Consider the following 17,301-nt stretch of genomic DNA (forward strand, 5'->3'; position numbering starts at 1 on the left):
CGAACGCCCGAAAAGAGTGTCTTAAGTAAACCAACTGGGGACCGGGTGGTAAAACGATCGGATGGGAGCTGTAAGCCAGCCAGTGCACCGTCTCTATACTTTTCTGGACCCTCAAAAAAAACAACAAACTTTTGTTTGGGAAGGTTTTGTATTTTTTAAATTTCCACAGAGCGCTTACAAAGCTTGGCCGAAACATAAACTTTGCTGAGAAAAAGTGTTCGCCCTCTCTTTTTGAAAAAAAAAAAAAAAAATCCCTAAAAGGCGCGTCAGCAAGTGTCGAGGTGTGGAAAGCTGAAAGAACCCTACGTTGAGAAATCGGATGACAGTGGAGAAGCTGAAGAGAAAAATACCACTTTCCAAAAAAAAAAAAAAAAGTGACAACTTCACAATATGGCGCCCACAGGGCTTGCTTTATTTGTACTTAAGAAAGCAACCGGAGTGTAGCAATTTATTGACATAATATGGTGTGGTGTGCCCTTTTTTTTCACAGTAAATACATGAAATTACACATTACCCTCATTGCAATGTTTTATGCAAGATGATAATGTAAACATTTCTGGAGAAGGGGCAAAAAGCTAACGACTGTTAACGACAAAAAAACCCCACTTCTTTTGCAAGTGATAAACGCAGAATGGCCCCCTAACAGCAGAGCCCTAAGCTTTTTCAGCAGCGTTCTTTCTTGTTTGTTTCGCTATATGCAAATGAGTCGATGTGTAAGTCACTCGGCAGTCACGTGTCGTTACTCTCCACGGCACACAAGCAAATCGCAGGAACGAATACCCACTCCCACGTCTTCCCTTTCTTAAACTCCTCCTCCGACGACTTCACTCTTGGCTTCTGGAGCGCGTGCGCTCCCTCTCCCAGCGGCTAACTCTCTCTTCCAGCCGCTCTGCGCGCGGCGCACGCACACTGACGTCCTGCCCTCCCACGGCGCTTTTGGCACGCACACTGACGCTCTCCTCCTCCTTCCCTCCCCCATCCACCAAAAGCCCCAACAGTCCCAGAAGCCATTGCAAAAGCCTACAATGAAATTTAAGAAGTTTTTTAGGTTTCGGCGCCATTTTCGATTGGACTGAGGTAAGGAGGGATTTTTTTAGGGAATTATTTACAAGGATTTTTTCTAACTGTCTCGATTGTGCCCGCCTGAAAAATATTTTAAAAATATTTTTAAAAAGCCCGTTTCCTGCCAGTTCGCCTGGCGCGCTTTGAGGGCTCTGGAGGAGCTTCTAGGGCTTCCTGAAAAATAGGTGCGGCAAAGAAAACAAAAATGAGCGGCGGTTCAGTGATCACATCTTTCTTTTTGGGCAATAGTTCTAAAAAGGAAGTGGGTATAATAAAGCAAAAAAAAAAATTGCGAAATTTTCAGTGGGAGTTCCTTGTTTTCAACTGGAGGAAATTAAAAAAAAAAAAAAAAAAGTTAGTGTTAGAAAAAAAAAAATTGTAACTCGATAAAAAAAAAAATTGATCAGTTCAGGTTGTAGCTGTGCCACCTGATAGTGAGTTTTGGGGAATATTTTTCTTAAACCTGGTGGAAGTCAGAAGACGAATTGTTGAAAGATCGAGAAGGAGGGGGAAGTAAACGCTTGTGTGGTTTTTTTTTTTTTTTTTTTTTTTTTAGACCACCATTTTACAGTAATAACGTTACATTTGTCAAATCAAGTCCGATAGGAAATGGTTTAATTGTATTCCTGGGGAGTTCTCGCCTCACCACCCCCCCCCCACTCTTAAAAAAAAAAAATACAAAACACACTGTTCTCTTAAAACGCTGAAGCCTGTAAAGTTTTGTTTTGTTTTTTTTTTTCTTTTTCCCCGCGCATGAAGAGGTGTTTCGGCTTCACAAAACCGTGAAAGATGATTTACAAAGAAATTGGAGATGTTTGAAAACTCCCAAAATTCATCGATCCCAGGCGGTTGGAAGCGCGGGTGACGCAGTCTGAAAAGTGGCGAGTAAGCCTGTAACTTTTTTTTTTCTCCTGAAACACCCGCCTCAGCCCTTCACCCCCCTCCCCCCTTTACCCAAAGCAACAAAAATGAACCAAAAAAAATAACACTTCCCTCCAGGGAGCGTGAAAAGGGAACTAGAAATGACGTCTCCTTTTGGGATGGGACTTGTATACCGTTACTCGGCTCTTGGGGGCAAAGAAAACGAAGCGAAAGAGTTAAAATATTTCGTTTTAATTGAAGATGCAGTTAATGTAAAGCAGATATATATATTTTTTTAATTCCAAGGTACAGTTGGTATCATATGTACGGTATTTTTATTTAAAATTGTTATTCCTGAAGTTCTTTGTAGCAGAGAACGGATTAAAAAAAAGTGGGTATTAATCTTTTTAAACTTTTTTTTTTTTTGTGATGTCAGCAATATGTGGCTCCATAATTTAACCAATGGCCGCCGTTCTGTGACATTTGATGACAGTTGGTTTAAAACAATCAGATAAACATGTAACATTTTTCTTAAAAATAGATTTTTCAATATATAATAAAAATCCAGAAGCTTGTCAGATGGTAAATCATTAGTTATTTTAAAAGTTTTAGACTAACTACATGGGGAAAAACAGATTTTAATATGTACTAGCATTGCTGGACTTTTAGCTTGGTGAAAAATTCTTTACCATGCCTTTACTGGGAATTGATTTTTTTTTTTTTACAGTTTATTAGTATGAATACAATAGTCTTTAAAATGCAGTAGAACCACTTACTTTAATACTCACATATCAGTATTTGTAGTTAAACTGATATATTTATATCCTAAATTTTATTGGTCTTATTTGTTTAAAAATTCCATAGGTATGTATAGCTTTGTTAAAGGCCTTTGGTAAGATAGAATTAAAGGCTATAATAAATTCTTCAGCCAGGTTTACTGTATTTAAATGCTTATAAATTAAATGTTTCCATTTTTGTGGCTCCCAAGAGTTCAAAATGCTAAATAAAATATTCACATAAGTAATTGGTATAATGTGTATTTTAAAGATGTTCTTTCAAGCAAACTACAGGGGTTATAATACATCACAATTGTAGATGAGTTTTTGATTTTGAACATTTTAAATACTTGCATCAGTTTTAATAGGGAGACTGTTGCAAGAGTAAGTATAATGTTTTTTTAAAAAAAGTTTTACACCATTCTGACTAGAAAGACTTTTAAAGTTTTATAAAAATATTTTACATTGTCCTTTCCCAAAGTTAAAGCTTGGTTATTTGAATAAATAGCAGTTTAAAAGTTTTGCATTTATATTTTGTGTGATTTATATTAATATAAATATCTGGCAACCTCTTATTTACTTCCAGCAGCAGCTGAAGAAATCCAAAGGGCAGCTATTGTTCATGCTCATCTGTATACTAAAGTCACCAGTCTATGTGCGGTAATCTGAAGAGAAACTGTTTTGTCAGTAAGATATGGAGGGGAGGCAATAATCCTCCCTTCAGGTACAGTAAACTGGAAGAGTTTGTCAAGTGCTAGCTCAGATAAGTTGTTTCAAATACAGTGTGTCCAAGCTACTACATAATCATTGTTCTTTGAATGAAAATTCTCCTTACTGAGCAGGCAAACAATCTAGCCTTATTTATCATCTGTTCTTAATCATGAAAAATATTTTTGGAAAACTGCTCCTATACAACTTGTAATGAAATTTTGCAAAGTTGCATAAAATTGTAGTAGAGAAAAGTAGTCTTGTGATGGTCTATATAAAATTGTGAGGGAGAAAAATCCTTTTGACAGTATTGTAAATACAGCAAAAATAAATATTAAGCAGTAATGTTGGAAACAATTGTTTTCAGAAAATTGGTGTTGATAAAAATGATTTGAATGCTCTAGGAAGTATTTGCAGCTTTCAGTTGTCAGCTCTTTGGTTTAGAGTGATTTTTCAAATGGATAGTGCTTTTCCTTCTAGGCAAGGGCTAAATTAGGAAACATAATTGTGAGTAATAAGTATGGGAAATCTTGTATGATTAAGAGGAGAGTTTGTTCAGACTGTATTCACATAGAAAATATTACAGATAATCAGTTCTGAGGTTGCTTTTGTGTAATTGGTTCCATAGAGGAAAATAAACTGTCTTGTATATCCTTTGTGTGTTCCTTCTCTTGTATTGCCTTAATAGTGTTTCTGGAGTCTTGTAGCGCTCCAGAAGTGCTTCTAATGTGAAATATAAAAAGATACTTGTGGTTTAGTGAATGTTTTTAGCATTATTTACCAATGATGTTTTTTTCTGAAGCCATAGAACAGGTGGAAATCCGTTATAGATTACAATTGTTTAATGTTGATAGGTAGACCTAACCCTTCATATATCCTCTACAAAACAGTGGTGGTTTTATTGAGACAATTATTAAACTTTTATTGAAAATGAATAATTCATCACTAATTCTTAACAATTGCTAATATCAACATATGGAAATTTATTTGAATGTATTTTGAATGCCTTCATTTTCAGTACTCAAATAGAAAAAAGTAATCTAGTTATTTTATAAGGAAGATTCTATTTTATAATCTTTTCATTCTACAAATCTATACGGTAATTATTTTAATATAAAACACTGGTGATTGGCTTGTTGAATCCATTTTTCTGTTATTTTCAGGTGAGATAAAATCAAATTAATGCTGCTATTACTGCATCCAAAAAGTCCTCTCTGCAATTACAAAGCATCCCATTTGTAAATTCATCAGGGTTTGGTATGACATAAATAACTTATTTTTGGCATGCTCTCTAGGCTGAATGTTAGAACTAGATATAAAGTTAAGAATAGTATTTATCCCATTACTAGAATAAAACATTTAACCTGTGGACTGGATACTTGGTAGGTTGTGATTGCTCTTTATCGAAATAATATTAAGATATTGTAGTACATTTGAGACAACATGGAATCTTTCTTCAGATGTCCTCTATGAATAGGATAGAATATTTCCCATAAGCTATTTTTCTGATGTGATCAAACCTCTCTGACTTCACCTTAGGTCTTCAATTTCTCCAGATAGGCCATCCCAGGACAAGTGCCTCCATATTTAGAATGCCACCAAGTTAAGACTTTTTTTTTTTTTTTTTTTTTTTTAAGAATACCTATCTAAGGAACTCAACATTTCTGTGGAAGTGCAATCCTTTGGCATTACTTGTTGAAAAAATTGTATATTGGGGGAAAAGTACAGTATTTACATTCTAAGAAATAAGTCTTTGCAGCAGCTTTTACAATTGTTGCTATACAAATGGCCAATATATGATTAGCAGCTAATGCAGTAATGAATAGGGGTCAAGGGATATCCTTTCAGGCCCAGAGGAGAAGGGAAGAAACATGTTACCATATGCCTGGGGATCCCTTCCCCCAAGGCTTAGAGAAAAGACCAGTTGCCATGGGTTTGGGGACCCCCTCTGCCAGGTATTGGAATAATTTCATTTCTGCAGGCCCAAGAATCCCTTCAGCAAACTTCAAGGATTGCCACTTGTGGTTTTATAAAACTTAGTGTACATTAATGCTTTAACTTCATTTAGTGGAAGCTGGCTGAAGGGCTTTTGCTCTTAAGAGGTTATTTAATAGTAAGTCATTACTTTTCACTTAGTTTGACCTCAAAATACTGGATGTATTGAACAGTTTAAAATAACATCTGAACCAGTTGGATGGTCATAGACAAGCAGCAGGGGCAGTTGAAATAAATTTGAAGTAAAAAGTTATTACAGTACAAAAGATATTTATTTATTTATTTTTTATATACCGACATTCTTGTATAATATACAAATCAAACCGGTTTACATTAAAACAGAAGATGCAGGCAAAATGTTTCCTTTGTCTAATACATTGAACATTTATAACAAGGAAATTGTTAACAATTAGATTGCATTATAGAAAGATTCAATTATATATGGTTGCAAACTGAAATAAGAACAGGAAGTTTTTAAATACATGGAGGGTGATTTTTGAAATAGAATGAAAGGTGAGTCAGTGAAGCATTTTCAAATCTAAGGTGCTCTTTCTAACTTGAGAGTAGATAGGAAAACATCTTGTTCTGTGTCTCTTGAAGGTGCATTACTCTTAAATAGGTAAATATGGCACATTGTAGTTTGAAAGGAAACTTGTAAATCTATGAACAAAAATCTCTGCTTAAATAGAGGTGAGTCGTGCAAACAATATTGCAAACATTTTTAAAAGGTAAATTACAGAAAATATTTAAGATAGCAAATATAGAACCAGCCAAGGACTTTGGTTTGCTGCTCATTCTAAATGAAACCTGTTTTGCTCATTGTACATCTTTCTCCTTACCACTGAACTTGTAATAGTTGAAGAATTTGGTTTATAACTTTAATATATTGAGCAATAGTGAGCCATTTTAAAGTCTTTTCTAATGAGGTTAGGATGCACTAAAGAAGTTGTGCCCTGAGGCAAATTCAAGAGCTCTTGGCACTATTTCAGATTCTTATTTGACTTCCTTCTTCTGAAGGACAAGTCCATATTACTATTTGAAATCCTTCTATTTTTTTGTTGATTATGTCTAGACTAGCTGATACCTGGTGAAATTCCTCAAAAGCCCCCATTCATGCCCAAGCTCAGAATTCTTTCCCCTCTTCATCACCCCACCCTGCACTTCTGCTCTGACGATCCAAGAAATATTTATATTTTTTCCCTCTCCTACCAATCTGTCTGGTTTTGTGGCCTCCTTTTGCAGACACTCAGTCTCTGAGGCTCCTTTCTCACAGAACTCTGGTTCCTTGTGGCCCTGCTGATAACTCCTGCGTATATATGCTGATTGCTCTACCTAGCTTGGTAAGTATATGCGTTAACTGTAAACTATGCACATAAGTCAAGCATTAAATTGCCAACAGACTCCATCTAGAGGGCTAAGCATATTCCTCTCTTTAGTGTGTGTGTGTGTGTGTATGTATGTCTGTCTGTATGTGAGAGAGAGAATGGGACGTACACATAAAAACACAGATTCTATTCTGCTTTTACCAGACAGACTTCAGGGAAGAGCATTCTATATCATGCTATAGGAAATGTCTGATACCATGAAGTATCCCAGAAAAATCCATTCAAACATAGGTCTTCAGTAATTTAATCTTGTAGGTTTGGAAAATGTTATGTAATATAATCGTATACCATGATGTACTGTTTAAACAAATCTTGTTTTTATTTTAGTACATTCTAAAAGATAAATACTTCATCAGCTAAGAGAGCTTCCATACCTCTCAGATTTTCTGTTCACCAAGGTAGGTGTGAAAAGTAGTGTTTTATCTTATACAATGCCTTTTAAGCCTTATCCAGGCTGTGTAATATTCTTGGAAACAGTGCGAGATCAGTTGAAACCAGTGACCTACATCAGAACTTTTTAAACTGGTAGCTTAATGAGTATTGTTAGCACTAGACTGGTAAAACAATGGGAAGGACAGTAATGAGCTTCCTTTTCCTTATCTTATGTTCCCTCTCCTCTTTTCCCCTCTTACTAATCCATTCCTTCTTTCTCATGCCCATACTTCACTTTCTTTTCTTTCACTTTGTTCTTATGTTTCCTTCTTTCCCCTTATCTATTGGGAAGAAATCCTCAGCTAAGTATTCTCTTTTTGTGCAGAGAAGGGAATTTCCAGCTCTTGTCCTGCATCTTCAGGGCTGGTAAATTATTCATATTAATGATGCAGGTAAACTGATTTAGGATAGTGTTCGGTTCACAGTGCCCCTAAACAGATGTATGTAAAATGAGTGAGAACCACTTTTAATTGTTTAAAATATGTACCAAATGTTTTAAAAGCTCTTAAACTGGTTTAGGTTTTTTATGAACTTTAATATAAACAGGATCATAGTGATGTCTTTTGTATGTAAGACATCTTGGCTACTGAAAGCATGTAATTGATATATCTAATTATTTACCAGCACTCATTTATACTGTATGTATCCTAGTAACTGTATTGCTCTTGGTGAAAACTGGAATCATCATAGTTTGATACTGCAATCTTTTTGTTAGTCCAATGAAATGTATGTGAGCTTTTGAGACCATATCAGTCCATTCTTTAGAGTAATTTTCATCTCATGCTCAGGTACTATATTTTGTATGGTGGTCCAATGAAAGATATTGCATTCTACAAAGATTTGGGGCGTTTTTTTGTTTGGTTTATTTTTTTTTTTCCAGAACCAGTATGGCTATTAGAAATGTTTGAGTATTGTATTTGAAACTTTTTAATACAGGTGCCCAAGTACTGATGTGAAACTTTACTTGGCATCTGTCAATAAAAGGACATGCTTTAATACCACTGGTTACTTGATAACTGTACTTAAGTATCTGTTAGCATACTGTATATACAAAATCAGTTTAACAAGACCAGATGCTTATGAAAATCAGAAATTTGGCCCACTTATTTCAGTAACTTTTTTTTTTGTGTGTAATGTGTAACAGTTTTGTGTAGTACATGGTTGCATTTGTAAATTTCAAATAAACAGTTGGGGTTTTTTTTGCATTAGAAGTCTTTTTTTTTTTTTTTTCTTTTCAATTAATCTTTATTCTGCATCTGCACAATATAGTAGCATGAGTAAAGCAGTATATATAGCGCTATACTTAACATAGTATAATGTGCATCGAAACATACCAGCAGAGAACAATAAAAGGCATTGCATGGACACGGTTTTTATTTCAACCATAAGAACATAAGAAAATGCCATACTGGGTCAGACCAAGGGTCCATCAAGCCCAGCATCCTGTTTCCAACAGTGGCCAATCCAGGCCATAAGAACCTGGCAAGTACCCAAAAACTAAGTCTATTCCATGTAACCATTGCTAATGGCAGTGGCAATTCCCTAAGTGAACTTAATAGCAGGTAATGGACTTCTCCTCCAAGAACTTATCCAATCCTTTTTTAAACGCAGCTATACTAACTGCACTAACCACATCCTCTGGCAACAAATTCCAGAGTTTAATTGTGCGTTGAGTAAAAAAGAACTTTCTCCGATTAGTTTTAAATGTGCCCCATGCTAACTTCATGGAGTGTCCCCTAGTCTTTCTACTATCCGAAAGAGTAAATAACCGATTCACATCTACCCGTTCTAGACCTCTCATGATTTTAAACACCATATTCTATTTATTCATTCACCTCCCTTCTCTCATAATTCTCTTATACAGACCCCTACTGAACATTCAACCCACCTCACACACTTTCAGCACTCAGTGCCCCCCCCCCCCCCCCCCCCCCCCCCCATTTAGTGCTTATCACCCTCCGTCTGGAACTCACAACCATACAAGTTAAAATGTAGCCAACGAAGGGGAAAAGATCACACGTAGAAAAAGTTAAGATCTCTTTAACAGAAATGTTTCCACCGTACTTGCCCATTCCTAAATTAGTTTTCCCAAACTTATTTTGACTAGTTACAAAATCTGTAGCTTCATTCTTATTATAAATCTTTTTTTAAGTAGCAGAGTTAATTTCCTAGACATTGGCATGCTATAGTAAACTAGCTACAGATTTTCTATTAGAAATTAGTGAAAGTACACCTAAGTTTCTCACATAGACTTTGAGGATGTTATCTGATGTTATATTCTATCCTGCTTGTTTTCACTTCATACTGAATTTTTTATTTATATTCTGCCTTTTCTGACACTTCAGATTACATTCAGATATTTCTCTAATCTGAAAGGGCACACTAGCTGACATTTTTTGTTTTGTCTGTCTTTTCACTCTGCTTTCCTTTGCTCTCTAGGCACTCTTCCTCCCCCTGATTTTAAGCACACCCCAGTTCAAATTACTTTCTCCCTCTCTCTGCACCCCATGCTTTCAAGCACTCATACCTTCTCTTTTGCCCCCCCCCTTTTTCCTCACCACTGTTTTCAAATACTTAACCTTCACTCTCCTTGTTTCCACCTACCCCCACCTCCCTGCCTCTTGACTCTTCCATCAGGTGCTATGGCCTCCATTTTGGGTAACCTGGCACCTGCAGTTTTTCCAGCTGTGCCTTACTTGATCTCCAGTTTTACCCTTTGTTTCATAGCAACTAAAAATTCTCTATGCTTGTTTCATGAATTTTTAATTCAGAAACTTTTTGCCGCTGCCACCTCTGTTACTGGGTAGGGGCCTGTTGTGTGCATCTTTCAATTTTTCTATAAAGAAATCATGTTTCTATTGCCTTCCAGCCAGACACCATAATAATGCTCTGTTCTTTTTTTTTTTTTTTTTGTAATCTTTTATCCTAAAATCTAAGCTACATAAGCTCAAAAAAAGTAAATTATCAAAAATTGAAACTGGTGGGCTGAGAGACGCATTATCACTTTAGATAAAAACCTTTTTGAAAAACATCCATTTATTTGTCAGAATTTGTGTGGGCAAACACCTTCCATTTTTACCAAATCTGTTAATGCAACTGTTTCCAAATAGCTCAGTAGCTATACTTCCTGACAATTGTTTATACCCCCAAATGAGATCTCCATTAGGAGAAATGCACCTTAATAGTCCAGTTACCAGATAGATTCTTAAAATCTTTGGACCAGTTTGTCCTGAGTATGAACAGTTGAAAATGCAAGAACAGGCTGTATTTTCTAATATTGACTTGATAAAGGTTGAATGCTTGTGCAGAATTGTTTTGAAATTGCTTTGTTGGGCTGGTTATGAGTATTTAAAATGCCTTATTGTGTAATTAGTTCTTATGTAGATTTTCAGACTTGTCCTGGATAAAAAGCTTTGGGGGAGATGAATTCAAAACAGCTATTAACCTAGATACAATACCTTTTGCAGATTCCTCCAGTTTATGGACAACCTTTGTAAGGTTTGTATGTACTGTATGTGTAGAAAGATGCTTTAAATGCCCAGTTGCTTCTATTTCACAATAAAATAAGAAGTTGGGAGTGCAGTGCTTTTGTTTCCAGTATGAAAAGTTGTGAGACTGATTATTGGAGTACCTTTTCTGCTATGCACGCTCAGTGTAATATAACACATTAATTGAAGCTTTTAAGTGATTTATTTTTAGTTAATATAAATGTATAAGTCCTATCTTTTTTTCCTTAAGTTTTGTCAAATTTGTAGCTAATTATTGCCTGGAACTGATATAAAGCATAACCAAGAATGTCTTCATTTTCACAAGGCAATACTTAACAAAATTTAATGGCTGTGGGGGGGGGGTTCTGTTAGAAAAAAGCAGAATTCTCAAATCACTTTTTGCATTTGAATGTAATCCTGTTCATAAAATAAAAAATATTTAGGGCTGAACTTACACATCTGTCCACCACATTTGCACCTCCAAAATGTCTGAGTGTTCAATTAAACCTTTCCTGGTGAATTTAACCACTTCTCCAGTGAATGTATGCCAGGCCCAAAAGGTTTGGGGTCCTTGAATAGGATGCAGGTTGTGTTTTGGTTTTTGTTTTGTTTTTTAAGAACCAATACTTGGATAGCTTTATCTACAATTGTGATCATAAGTTTACATATCTCTGGTAGAATTTGTAATGTGTATAGTAGTTTAAGAATTCATAAGTGATAAGATGTTTTATCTAATTTTTAATGTTTCAAACTAAAATATTATACATAACAAGATTAGCACAATCATTAAACCATAGCAATAGAGGAAATAATGATACTGTTCAAAAGTTTGCATACCCTTGAATGTTTGTGCTGGTGATATACGCTCAAGTTGACCCACACAGGTTGAGGTGGCAGTGAAGAGTAGGTATCTACATCTGTACCTTGTTTGATTATAATTAGTGTCTGTTAATGAGTTTCTTAGCTCTTGAGAAACCCTTGTGCATTTCATCCAGGACTGCATGGACTTTGGTAGTTATTGAAAGCAAAGGAACTGTCAAAGGATTTGTGAGCAACATTAGTTCGATTTTATAAATCAGGAAAAGGATATAAAGATATCCAAAGATTTGAAAATGCCAACCATTATTGTTCAAATTCTGATCAAGATGTGGAAAACTATGGTTTCTGTTAATACCAAGCCATGGTTAGGTGAGATTTCAGACACACATGCCAGGAAAATTTGATGGGATGCAAAGAAAATCCCACAAGCAACTTCTGCTGAAATGCAGGCTTCTCTGAAACAGTTGGGCTGCATGCTAGAGTTGCCAGAAAATAGCCATTGCTGCACCAGTGCCAGAAAACAGCCTGCTTACAATATGCCAAACAGCACTTGGAGAAGCCTAAAACTTCTGGAACAAAATAATTTGGAGTAATGAGACCAAAATTGGAGAGGAGGAGTAGAGGCCTATAAAGAGAAGCACACCATTCCTACTGTGAAGTATGGAGGCGGATCTCTGCTGTTTTGGGGGTGTGTAAGCTACAGTGGAGCAGGGAATTTAGTCAAAATTGATGGAAGGGTGAATACAGCATCTTAGAAAATATTAGAGGATAATTCTATTTAAAAATTTACTTGCTCCTACATTCAAAGTGAGGTACAATAAAACAAACTATTTCAAAAAACAATTGACGTACTACAAAAACATCAGTTTTATGTGATGTAATATTCAAGCAGCTAGGCAGAATAAGTTTGACATGGATATGTTTTCAGGGCTTTCTTGAAGAATCTGGGTTCTCTGTTTGATCTAATCTCCTTTGGAAGGGAGTTCTAGAGGAAAGTGCCAGCAGTGGAAAAGCACGTGCTCTTGGGTTTCTTCCAGCTGGACTACCTTCGGTGAGGGTACATCTAATAGGCTTTGGTTGAGGATCGAAGTGCTCTTGTCGGGGTATGGATTTTTAAAATTGCAGCACTCCGTGTTGAGGGAATATTGTGTAGAAGAGAGTGCATAATTACGGCAGGTTTATAAGGAATCCAATAAAAAATTGGAAGCCAGTGTAGTGATCGTTACACCGGAGTAATGTGATCACATAGGGGAGTTTAACCGCCTTGCCACCAAATTTTGAATTTGCAAAGGAAGTACTATGTAAGCTGGAAGACTGAGGGAAAAGTGAGTTGCAGTAGTTAAAGCTGGAAATGATTGCAAAACAGTATGAAAGTCATTCTGATCCAGGAGAGGCTTCAGATGATGATATAGACATAACTTGAAAAAAATAGATTTGTGTCAAGAGATTTGATATCTTGCATTGAAAGTGAAGGATCTAGCAAAATATCAAGGTTATGAGCAGTTTTTGATATGGGAATATTTTGATTTTTGTACATAGAGGAAGGAAATTTGAGAGAGAATCATGATTTTGGGTTTTTGTAATATTAAGGGCCAGTTTATTCTGATTAAGCCACTCATGGATTGTGGAGAGACAGTAAAAGGTAAATTCCTCTGTAAAGCCCCAGGATGCCTTGAATGGGAACAAAATTGAATGTTGTCTACATTTAACTTAGTGTACCCCAAGGCTGGTGAGGAGGCAGCTTAATGGAGTCAAATAGATGTTGAAAATCGCTACCAATAAAGCAGAGCCTTGGAGTACACCAGTTAAGTGGGATCCAAGAGGGGACGTATCAGAACCAACTGTGAGCTGATACACTCAGGTAGGATTTAAACCAGAAGAAAACAGAGCCCATTATCCCAAGAGACAGCAACCTTGAAAGAATCGAGTGATGGATGGTGTCAAATGCAGCAAAAATATCAAGTAGAATAAGGACAAAAGAAATTCCCCAATCAAATTCATGTCTAATAGTATTGAAATAAAGGTGTAGTATTTTGGTGTTATGGTATTTCTGAAATCCAAATTATTGATCTAGAGTGTGACTTTTCAACATAACTATCTGAAACACAAGGCCAGGTCTCCCTTTCAGTGGCTGCAGAAGAAGAAAGTGAAAAGGAGTGGCCATTAGTCTCCTGACCTCAACATCATTGAGCAACTTTGGGGAGAACTCAAACATGCAGTTCATGCTAGACAACCAAAGAATTTACAGGATCTGGATGGAGGCTTTTTGCCAAGAGGAATTAAAGGGCCTCATTCACTACTATCACAAAAGACTGCAAGCTGTCATTGATGCAAAAGGGGGCAGTGCAAGATATTAAGAACTAAGGGTATGCACATATTTGAACAGGACCATTTTATTTCCTTTATTGCTATGGTTTGTTTAAAAACTGTTATTGTGATGCGTAATTGTATAATTTGAAACATGTTAAAAATAACACATTTCGTCTGGTCATTCATAATATTGCTCTGCTTTTTTTTTTTTTTCAAAAATGTCATTTTATCCTAAATTCTAAGCTACACATCTTACAAATTCTGCGAGGAGTATGTAAACTTATGAGCACAACTGTATATTGTGAGAAGATTGTTGGGGTCAAAAAGTGTGATTCTGAGGAGTACTACTTGAATTCTGGAGAACTATATTTAGGATTACTTTAACAAACTACATTCTGTATTTAAAATATCCAATCCTTCCATGAAGTACCAGGATAGACTCCAGTAACTTTTATGGAAGGGCTTTGTTTCAAGTGGTTAGTACTGAAGTTGATAGAAATCATCTGCTGTCTTCCTGTGCCTCAACTTACTTAGCTATCAATAGACTGTGTTCTCCTTTCCCCCATATCTAGTCTAAGTGCCAAATTTATGCTGAAGTATTCAGTTGTAATGCCTAATGGAAGGCTGTATAAAAAGCTGGAAATTTTAGTGATTTCTTTATAACATATCATGGTTGTGGCAAATAGTGAACCATTTTGGCCCCAAAATTTACTGTGATAACATTTTTCTGTGACCAATTTTTTTTTTTTTAAGACATCTGTTGAATTGCATTGGGCATGCTGCAGAAGCAACACGTTTTGTCCCAAAGGGATGATGGCTACCCCCTACCATAGCCAAGAAGTGGTGCTGGGGTAAGCCTTGGAGGAGATCTCCCTGCTGACTGGCACAGGTACTTGTGCTACCTAAGCACATCAGTTAGGATGAAGGAGATATATCTATCTAATTTTATTATTTTTTTAATATGCATATTAAGCAGACCCTGTGGTGGTCACTCCACATTGCTTGTTACTTGGCAATGGGAGAACAACTTCTACTTGCAGACTATACTGGCAAATAATTTATAAAAATGTAAGGAACTTAATTCAGCACTATTCAGTTGACTTAAGCCCTTTGCATCAGTGACAGCCTAGATTTGAATGTAAACATTTTAAAACTAAAGGTTCTATTCATATAGCTTTTATTCCACAGAATGGGAGAAAAGTCTCAAATTAACTGGCCTAAATCCAGACCAGGATAATTTCCCATTTTGTTAATGGGTAGGTCTAATTTATTTAACTTTTTTGTTCTTCACGTTTTCTTCCAGCCAATGGCTTTTCTATCGCATTGTGTGAAAAGTAAATCTGTACTGTGTATTTTTGTTCCATTATAGCACCACCATCAGTAACAATAGCCTATTAAAATACCTCTTGGTGTAGGGAGGGGGGTTTCAACCAGTGAACCTTGGGGAGATGTAGCAGCACATCATGGTTTGTTGTGACAAGGAGATACAGACCATTCTGGGCTGCCTCATTACCTCAAGGATAATCCAAGAGAATAAGCTCAAATACCTACCTATTGTGGATATGGAATCTTGCTGTTAAATCATCTCTAAAAAAAAATGTCCTGTATGCTATTTTACGAGCACAATATGTTGATTGTTGTATCTGTCTAAAACACTGTGAATTGGTGGGCACTATATAAAACTAATCTAAATGTCTTCCTTTAGGATGGTAATAAACCTGCTTTGTGATTGGCAATATTTGTTGTAACTGGTCCAGTTCATCATCTGACAGCTGTTGTATTTTACTTATGAATGGTTCTATAATTGTATAATCTGTTTGACTATGCAAGCTCTGAAATGCATGTTATGAGCAGGTACAATCTTGCCCGGCTGGCATGAGGGGTATAGCAGAACATCAGGAGTAAGAAGCTGGCCAGCATTTGCTCTAGCAGCACATAAATACTGGAGTTTGGGATTGCCTATAGTTGCTCTCCAGTATTATATTGCTGCTGTAGTGAGGCTGGAACTTAATGGCAACTGCATGGTCAATAGAAACATTCTTACGGAAAGAAGAACACTTGATGATGTAACCATTTATTTAGGCACCTAAAGACATGATTTTAAGTACCAATGACTTACTAATGCTGTGCAAAAAAAAAGTGAGACATGCCTCTATATTTTGTGAAAAATTAGAAATGTGTACAAAAATGTTTTTATGAAATTAGAATGATTTGCTTCTACCTAAAAGGTAAGGGAAGAAATTTGGCTAGTCTATAGTAAGAATCTTTATTTTGTTTTCTTTACTGTCTCCTTCCCTATTGTGTAGACTTGTGCTTTTTTTTTAAACCCTGCAGAAAATATTACTAAGTAAATGCAGCTGTTAGAACTAAAATAAGTAAAAAAAAGAAAAGTGTAACTTTTGCAAAGTGATATGAAATGTGTAACACTATTGTAAGCTACAGTGATATAATTCATTTGTAAACACAATGGTTCTATTTCAGATCTGATTGTGCCCTCTTATCCTAGTAGAAATCTACCTGTAGCATTCTCTAAACCCATGCCTGTGCTGGGGTCAGAAGCAAGAACTGTATTGACTCTTCGCTAACCTTTCCTCTCTTCCTTATGCTAAGGGTGGTGGAATATTTCACAAGGTAGTGAGGTAGGAAAAGGGGCTAAGACCTTGGGTCAAGGCTTCCCACACCTGCCTTGAGAACCTCACACCCACCTCTGTTTTCAGGAGATCCACAACGCATATCCAGGAGATAAATTTGCATATTGTGGAGCATATGTAAACTTCTCATAAATATTTAGTGTGGATAACCCAGTAACCTTACTGGCTATGGGGTACTTACCATAGTATCTGGAAGCCTTGTTTTGGAGCATACTTAATATTACAATTGAGGTTTTACTTAGAGTTTGTGTTAGTGAAAATAAAGGTAGGGTGGGTTTAGGATGTAATCAAAGCCTGTTTCTATGACTTTGCTATAGGGCACATATGTTACGCAGTCACACCATTTACCTCTCAACTAATTAAAGTATTCCTAAAACCTTTTTTGCTTAAGCATTTCATTTTTGTCTCCTTAAATGTCCTGTACCTCATGGCCAGTTTAAGTTAAGTATTAATGGTTGGAAGAAACTGACTTTCTAATCTGCATGTTTTTTTTAAAAACTAATTATACTTTATGACGAAGCCCATACCGGAATTTATCACGTTATAAATGTGTACCTCTTTCAAGCGCCGTTGTTAATACATTTTGTAACAAGTGCAATAGCGCTGAACACTCTTTTGTGTTGTAGCCTGCGCTCGATTCCTTTAAAAAAAAAAAAAACCAAGAAGCGCACCCCTAGTGAAGGGTATGTGAGTCGGCACCGTGAGCGGCGGCTTCCTGTTTAGTGTAGACTCGGCATGGCTGGGGCGCCAAGCAGAAGCTGAGCTGCACGGAGAATCGCTGGGTCCGTGGCAATAGCAGAGCTGTCTTGTGACT

At 36.3% G+C, this 17,301-nt stretch overlaps 1 long non-coding RNA gene across 2 annotated transcripts; it reads left to right on the top strand.

Annotated features, from left to right (window-relative positions):
* Window positions 1–821: 821 nt before the first annotated feature.
* Window positions 822–16,867, top strand: LOC115094029. Of its 2 annotated transcripts, none has more exons than XR_003857474.1 (7): window positions 822–1,077; window positions 1,822–1,947; window positions 3,286–4,664; window positions 6,645–6,742; window positions 7,115–7,185; window positions 10,687–10,717; window positions 14,590–16,867. It is a non-coding gene; the product is annotated as an uncharacterized LOC115094029 (long non-coding RNA). The 2 variants fall into 2 exon arrangements; XR_003857475.1 differs by having other exon boundaries at window positions 3,289–4,664.
* The last annotated feature ends 434 nt before the right edge of the window (window positions 16,868–17,301 follow it).

This window comes from Rhinatrema bivittatum, chromosome 6, assembly GCF_901001135.1.
Source record: "Rhinatrema bivittatum chromosome 6, aRhiBiv1.1, whole genome shotgun sequence".
In the NCBI taxonomy this organism is placed as follows: Eukaryota; Metazoa; Chordata; class Amphibia; order Gymnophiona; family Rhinatrematidae; genus Rhinatrema; species Rhinatrema bivittatum.